Genomic DNA, 8,949 nt, shown 5'->3' with positions numbered 1-8,949 from the left:
GTTTAACAGGTACAGAGTTTTTGTTGGGATGAAAAAAAGCTTTGGGTATAGATAGTGGTGATAGTTACACAACATTGTGAATGTATTTACTGTCACTGAATTAGACACTTGTGGACAGTTAAAATGATAAATATTACATATATTTTGCCACAGTAAAAAAAATATGGTTTCTTGATCAGAGTGGTGACACAATCAAACCAGTGTTTTAAGAAAATTAATCTGGCACTGACACCAAAGATGATCAGAGAGAGAGTGAAAGCAGAGAAGCACACTCAGAAGCTCTGACAGTTGCGGGGTGCCGGGCTGAATGTCCAGTGCAATACAGCAGTTAACTGCTGGCTATTTGTTTTGCTGCAGTCCGTGGGGTCGCAAAGCGTCGGACACGACTGAGAGGCTGGACTGAACTGGTCTGTTTTGCACATGATGGTGTGTATGTGTCAGTGCTGCTCTCTTGATTTGTCCTGTCCTTTCCTCCCCCATCTCCTGTGTCCACTATATGTAAAATAGACAGCCAATGGGAATTTGCTACATGTCTCAGGAAACTCCAACAGGGGCTCTGTATCAACCTAGAGGGGTGAAACGGGGAGGGAGATGGGAGGGAGGTTCAAGAGGGAGGGGATATATGTATACCTATGGCTGATTCATGTTGAGGTTTGACAGAAAACAACAAAATTCTGTAAAGCAATTATCCTTCCACTAAAACTAAGTTAAAATATATATATAAAGATTAAAATAAGTTCATACTGGTAAGTCCAATTCAAATATGGGACTGCAAATCTTTTACTTAATTTCTTCCACTCTATGTCTCTACTTTTCTTCTACCCTGATTCTCAAGGGTACAAATGATGTTAAAATATCTCACAATTACTTATTTGGTACATTCCACACAATTGGTAAATTATACACAATTGACAATGCTAATATTACCATCATGGTATTGCCAAAAACAGTTGTTTTGTGCATATTCTCTCCCCATTCTCCTCATCCTTTTTTTTAAAAATTATACTTTATATTGTCACTTTGCTTATTTAACTTATATGCAGAGTACATCATGTGAAATGCCAGACTGGATGAAGCACAAGCTGGAATCAAGATTGCTGGGAGAAATATCAGTAACCTCAGATATGTAGATGACACCAACCTTATGGCAGAAAGTGAAGAGGAGCTAAAGAGCCTCTTGATGAAAGTTATAGAGGAGAGTGATAAAGTTACCTTAAAACTCAACATTAAAAAAATTAAGATCATGGCATCTGGTCCTATCACTTCATGGCAAATAAATGGGGAAACAATGAAAACAGTGACAGACTTTATTTTTATGGGCTCCAAAATCACTGCAGATGGTGACTGCAGCCATGAAATTAAAAGATGTTTCCTCATTGGAAGAAAAGCTGTGACCAACCTAGACAGCATATTTAAAAGCAGAGACATTACTTTACCAACAAAGGTCCATCTAGTCAAAGCTATGGTTTTTCCAGTAGTCATGTATGAATGTGAGAGTTGGGCCATAAAGAAAACTGAGTGCCTAATAATTGATGCTGATGCTTTTGAACTGTGGTGTTGGAGACTCTTGAGAGTACCTTGGACAGCAAGGAGATCAAACCAGTGAATCCTAAAGGAAATCCGCTCTGAATATTCATTGGAAGGACTGATGCTGAAGTGAAGCTCCAGTACTTTGGCCACCTGATGTGAAGAACTAACTCATTGGGAAAGACCCTGATGCTGGAAAGATTGAAGGCAGGAGGAGAAAGGGGCAACAGAGGATGAGATGTTTGGATGGCATCACCAACTTGATGGACATGAGTTTGAACAAGCTCTGGGAGTTGGTGATGGACAAGGAAGCCTGGCATGCTGCAGTCCATGGGGTCTCAAAGAGTTGTACAGGACTGAGGACTTTTGAACTGAACTGAACTGACACTTTATTAAAAAAGAAAGAAAGAAAGAAAGAAACTATTGCAACAATGTAGCTAAGACATCCTGAGAGTACCAAAACTATGGAGGGATCAGTGAGGATGGACAGAAAGGGGTAAATATGAAACACATTTCATAGAAATAACTAATAAGAAGCAATGTAGTGTTGAAAGCATGGAGGTAGTCTGACTGGATTTGGGTCCAGCTCTGCCATTTATTAGCTGCGTGACCGTTGGCAGGTTAGTTTCCTTGGTTTCCAACATCATAAGGCTGTAATGCTAGTTACATGGCTTAATCCCAGTAATGCATGTAAAACCACATGCTTAGCATTTTGGTAAGTGGTAGATGGCTCAGTGGGTAAAGAATCTGCCTAACAATGCTGGAGCCACAGAAGACAGGGGTTTGATCTTTGAGCGGGAAAATCCCCTGGGGGAGTAAGTGGCAACTTACTCCCGTGATCTCGCCTAAAGAATCCCATGGACAGAGCAGCCTGGTGGGCTATAGTCCATGGGGTCGCAAAGAGTTGGACATGACTGGGCAACTAAGCATGGATTCAGCACAAGCTCTTAAAATGTCTAGGGAATGTACTGACACTTTTCAGTAAAAGGAAAATCAAGCTCTTAGAGGTAAATACAGAAATAATTTCTGGGGGGTTTCTATAGATAAAACTCAGAATTCAAAGGAGAACTCTGAATCTTGGAGCTCTCCTTGACCATAATTTGAAGCTTAAAGGCTAAATGAGATGAATAATACTAAGAGGTCACCTCTGTGGCTATGGCCCCTGGGACATAAGAGGCTAGTATTACATAATTATTTGATGTCTAGTTAGGAAAAGGAAATACATGTCTTATAACTGAAAAGGAAAACTGAACCGTCTGTATGGACCTTTGCCTAGGTTTACTTGGCAAAAAAAAGTGTTTAAGACATTCCTATTGTTAAAAATAAGACACAGGCTGCAAATAGAATCACTTAGGCTAAGCTCTATGTCACCAAACCTAAACCTAATACCTTTCTTAATTACTGTTTCAGCCTCTCCCAGACATGGAATCTTAAACTAGGCAATCTGGAATTACCTGGTCAGCACTAGTGAGGTAATCTTTCTAATAGACCCTGTCATCCTGGCTCTTAAAGGAGGGGAATCTTGCCACAACCAATCTGCTTTCGCTGTAACTTCCTTGGCTCTTTGCCCTCTGCCTATATAGGTCTTTCATTTTGTGTAGCTCCTCAGAGCTCTTTTCTATCTGCTAGACGGGGTGCTGCACAATTCATGAATCATTTAAGAAAGCCAGTAAGTTCTTTAAAATTTATTCAGTTGAATTTTGTTCTGTAACACCATCAGTTCAGTTCAGTTCAGTTCAGTTGCTCAGTTGTGTCCGACTCTTTGCGACCCATAAACTGCAGCACACCAGGCCTCCCTGTCCATCACCAACTCCCAGAGTTTATGCAAACTCATGTCCATCAAGTCGGTGATGCCATCCAGCCATCTCATCCTCTGTCATCCCCTTCTCCTTCTGCCCCCAATCCCTCCCAGCATCAGGGTCTTTTCCCATCCAGCCATCTCATCCTCTGTCATCCCCTTCTCCTTCTGCCCCCAATCCCTCCCAGCATCAGGGTCTTTTCCAAGGAGTCAACTCTTCGTATCAAAGTATTGGATTTTCAGCTTCAGCATCAGTCCTTCCAATGAACACCCAGGACTGATCTCCCCTACTGTCTTCAATTTAAGTCTGAATTTGGCAATAAGGAGTTCATGATCTGAGCCACAGTCAGCTCCAGGTCTTGTTTTTGCTGACTGTATAGAGCTTCTCCATCTTTGGCTGTAAAGAATATAATCAATCTGTGTTGTCCATGTGTAGAGTCTTCTCTTGTGTTGGAAGAGGGTGTTTGCTATGACCAGTGCGTTCTCTTGGCAAAACTCTATTAGTCTTTGCCCTGCTTCATCCTATATTCCAAGGCCAAAGTTGCCCGTTACTCCAGGTGTTTCTTGACTTCCTACTTTTGCATTCCAGTCCCCTATAATGAAAAGGACATCTTTTTGGGGCATTAGTTCTAAAAGGTCTTGTAGGTCTTCATACATACAATTAAACAATAGTTCTTTTAGTTCCCTACTTCTAGTTAGTTGGGGCAATAATTTGATTCAAGAAAGAATGATTTTTAAATATTGGTTACAATGTGGCTGGTCATCTTTTGTGAAAACCTATGCTTTTAGTCTGTTGGTTACTTTAAACATAAAAACAAAAACAACATCAACAATATTAACAAAATTAAAAGTCACCATTTGTTGAATGCTTTTTCATGTGCTAAGCACTATGCTTAGTGTTTTATGTACTTATCTTGATTCCTACTTAACCAATTGAGGAAGGGATGATTACTCTCATTTTATAGAGGAGGACGCTGAGGCTTAGAGAGTTTAGTAACGTACAAAATAATGTGTGGAGCTGGAGTTGAAACTCAGATGTCTCTGATTCATTCTTTTCCCAATGATGAAATAAATATTCACATTTTAAGACAAGAGAAGAACTTGAACTTAAACATTTTGTCTGCTGGTTTGGACTTCCTTCTTCCTCTCTAGTGTGGACTGTGCATCTGCCTTATGCATTAATCAGACCTCCTCAATGGCGAAATACCTGCTCAGCTATAAAGATAAAATTTTCTTCTTCTGGCTCCAGCCATATAACTCCTTAGAAAATAATGTTCATTTCTCAATCCTTGTGTGTACAGACATATTTGGTGAACTATTAACATATGTACAATTCCAGTATATCATTTCCCTTAACGATAGCAATTAGTGAAGAACAGACTGATTCAACCACCTGGGGAGATACTAGACTCCGTGTAATAGAAGTTCTTAGCTGAAATACTTACTTATGACTTTATTAATGTTACTAGGTATGTTACTTGTATTCTGCCTATTTTATGGAATTATTGTTTCTCGCATTACCAAATGTGAAACTGAGTCTCCAGTAAAATTAATGATGATTAGTTGACTTGAAATGACTGACCAGATACATAGTCCTATAGATCAATGATGTAATATTGTAACTCTAGATATGGGAAGAAACAACAAAAAGGAACTATTTTCTGGACCACAACAGACAAGTAGGACAGGTGGTCAAGAGGCTCTGGGATACTGTTAACAGAGCCTAGTCCAGTAATAGCACATGGAATGGCCTATGAATGAAGTTCTGACCTGAGCTTGGAATCCACACACCATGGGACAAATTGGTCACAAAATGCCTCCCAAGCCCTGGCTGAAATTAAGACCGAAAGAGAAGGGACTGTAAAATAAAGAACGTTACCCACCATTCAGTTCTACAAGAATCAAGTCATTAGGCTCGGCAGTCACTGACCTACAATATTTGCCATGATGTGATGGGACCGGATGACATGATTTTAGTTTTTTGAATGTTGATTTTTAAGCCAGCTTTTTCACTCTCCTCTTTCACCCTCATCAAACATAAAGTAAGATATCTGTTCCTTGTGAATAGCAGTAAACCTCTACCAAGATGTGTGCTTAACTGCAGTACCTATACCTCAAAATCATGCTTCCCCTCCCCTCTTCAGAACTGTGTTCATAGTTGTCTGAGAGATGCTCTCCAAGATTATAATCTTCAGGCTGGATGAAATAAAATTTTCCATTTCTTTTGTAAATTGACTACTGATTACTCCCACAGTGCCCGCCCCCACTCCTCCCAGTGATCTAATTCCAGTCTTCCTTTAAGACTTAGCTCATAGCACATGCTGAACTTAAAGCCTTTGCTGACTCTCCAGTCAACCCTGAAATTGCTGAACTCCTATTATGGAGTTTCCAGCTCTCATTATTGGCTCTTTTTCTTCTACTGCCTCAGAGAGCTGTGGTCTTCAGCTTGTGGGCAGGGGCTATATCGTCCTTCTCTTTTCCACTAATAAAAATATACTGAGCACCTACAAAGTCTAGACACTGAGGTCTCACAGTGATGAACAAAAGAAGTCATGGACTCTTACTTCTCGGATCTCATAATTTTTTAGGCTAATGGTACCGTATTTTTCTTCAGTTAACAAGCACTGAGATTTGAGTCACGCATTGTGTAAACTGCATGAGGACTGGAATTTTTAAAAACTTTTTTACTTAGAGCAGGGATTTTGTTTCTTTGCTTCACTCCTGGCTCTCTCGAAAACAGTAGGTGCTCAATAAATATTTAATGAATAAGCGCAGGATGGAATGACTCAGACATAAAGACCACAGTTCCCTGATCTCACAGCTGGCTCATAGTAGGTATTCAAGAAATGAGTGATTGACTGATGAAGTCACTTCAGTTCAGTTCAGTCATTCAGTCGTGTCTGACTTTTTGTGATCCCATGGACTGAGGCACGCCAGGCCTCCCTGTCCATTACCAACTCCTGGAGTTTACTCAAACTCATGTCCATTGAGTCGGTGATGCCATCCAACCATCTCATCCTCTGTCGTCCCCTTCTCCTCCCCGCTTCAATCTTTCCCAGCATCAGGGTCTTTTCAAATGAGTCAGCTCTTCGCATCAGGTGGCCAAAGGATTGGAGTTTCTGCTGCAGCATCAGTCCTTCCAATGAATATTCAAGACTGATTTCCTTTAGGATGGACTGGTTGGATCTTCTTGCAGTCCAAGGGACTCTCAAGAGTCTTCTCCAACACCACAGTTCAAAAGCATCAATTCTTCGGTGCTCAGCTTTCTTTATAGTCCAACTCTCACATCCATACATGACTACTGGAAAAGCCATAGCTTTGACTAGATGGACCTTTGTTGGTAAAGTAATGTCTCTGCTTTTTAATATGCTGTCTAGGTTGGCCATAACTTTTCTTCCAAGGAGCAAGCGTCTTTTAATTTCATGACTGCAGTCACCATCTGCAGTGATTTTGGAGCCCAGAAAAATAAAGTCTGCCACTGTTTCCACTGTTTCTCCATCTATTTGCCATGAAGTGATGGGACCGGATGACATGATCTTTGTTTTCTGAGTGTTGAGCTTTAAGCCAAGTTTTTCACTCTCCTCTTTCACTTTCATCAAGAAGCTCTTTAGTTCTTCTTCACTTTCTGCCATAAGGGTGGTGTCATCTGCATATCTGAGATTATTGACATTTCTCCCGGCAATCTTGATTCCAGCTTGTGCTTCCTCCCAGCCCAACGTTTCTCATGATGTACTCTGCATATAAGTTAAATAAGCACGGTGAAAATATACATCCTTGATGTATTCCTTTCCCCATTTGGAACCAGACTGTGTTCCATCTCCAGTTCTAACTGTTGCTTCCTGACCTGCATACAGGTTTCTCAAGAGGCAGGTCAGTGGTCTTGTATTCCCATCTCTTTCAGAATTTTCTACAGTTTATTGTGATCCACACAGTCAAAGGTTTTGGCATAGTCAATAAAGCAGAAATAGATGTTTTTCTGGAATTCTCTTGCTTTTTCAATGATCCAGCAGATGTTGGCAATTTGATCTCTGGTTCCTCTGCCTTTTCTAAAACCAGCTTGAACATCTGGAAGTTCATGATTCATGTATTGCTGAAGCCTGGCTTGGAGAATTTTGAGCACTACTTTACTAGCATGTGAGATGAGTGCTATTGTGTGGTAGTCTGAGCATTCTTTAGCATTGGCTTTCTTTGGGATTGGAATGAAAACTGACCTTTTCCAGTCCTGTGGCCACTGCTGAGTTTTCCAAATTTGCTGGCATGTTGAGTGCAGCACTTTCACAGCATCATCTTTCAGGATTTGAATTGGCTCAACTGGAATTCCATCACCTCCACTAGCTTTGTTTGTAGTGATGCTTCCTAGGGCCCTCTTGACTTCACATTCCAGGATGTCTGGATCTAGGTGAGTAATCACACCATCATGATTATCTGGGTCATGAAGATCTTTTTTGTACAATTCTTCTGTGTATTTTTGCCATCTCTTCTTAATATCTTCTGCTTCTGTTAGGTCCCTACCATTTCTGTCCTTTATTGAGCCCATCTTTGCATGAACTGTTCCCTTAGTATCTTTAATTTTCTTGAAGAGATGTCTAGTCTTTCCCATTCTATTCTTTTCATCTATTTCTTTGCAGTGATCACTGAGGAAGGCTTTCTTATCTCTCCTTGCTATTCTTTGGAACTCTGCATTCAAATGGGTATATCTTTCCTTTTCTCCTTTGCTTTTTGCTTCTCTTCTTTTCACAGCTATTTGTAAGTCCTCCTCAGACAGCCATTTTGCTTTTTTGCATTTCTTTTTCTTGGGGATGGTCTTGCTCCCTGTCTCCTGTACAGTGTCACGAACCTCTGTCCATAGTTCATCAGGCACTCTGTCTATCAGATCTAGTCCCTTAAATCTATTTCCCACTTCCATTGTATAATCGTTAGGGATTTGATTTAGGGTGTTGCAAAAACAACACCCAGTTGTGGATGTGACTGTTGATGGAAGCAAGGTCTGATGCTGTAAAGAGCAATATTGCATAGGAACCTGGAATGTTAGGTCCATGAATCAAGGCAAATTGGAAGTGGTCAAACAGGAGATGACAAGAGTGAACATCAACATTTTAGGAATTAGCGAACTAAAATGGACTGGAATGGGTGAATTTAACTCAGATGACCATTATATCTACTACTGTAGGCAGGAATCCCTTAGAAGAAATGGAGTAGCCATCATGGTCAACAAGAGAGTCTGAAATGCAGTACTTGGATGCAGTCTCAAAAACGACAGAATGATCTCTGTTCCTTTCCAAGGCAAATCATTCAATGTCACAGTAATCCAAGTCCATGCCTAGACCAGTAAAGCTGAAGAAACTGAAGTTGAACAGTTCTATGAAGACCTACAAGACCTAGAACTAACATCCAAAAAAGATGTCCTTTTCATTATAGAGTACTGGAATGCAAAAGTAGGAAGTCAAGAAACACCTGGAGTAACAGGCAAATTTGGCCTTGGAGTACAGAATGAAGCAGGGCAAAGGCTAATGGAGTTTTGCCAAGTCACAGCAAACACCCTCTTCCAACTACACAAGAGAAGACTACACGTGGACATCACCAGATGGTCAACACCGAAATCAGATTGATTATATTCTTTGCAG

Source organism: Bos indicus x Bos taurus, chromosome 26 (assembly GCF_003369695.1).
Source record: "Bos indicus x Bos taurus breed Angus x Brahman F1 hybrid chromosome 26, Bos_hybrid_MaternalHap_v2.0, whole genome shotgun sequence".
Taxonomy (NCBI): Eukaryota; Metazoa; Chordata; class Mammalia; order Artiodactyla; family Bovidae; genus Bos; species Bos indicus x Bos taurus.
This window is presented reverse-complemented; position numbering follows the sequence as displayed.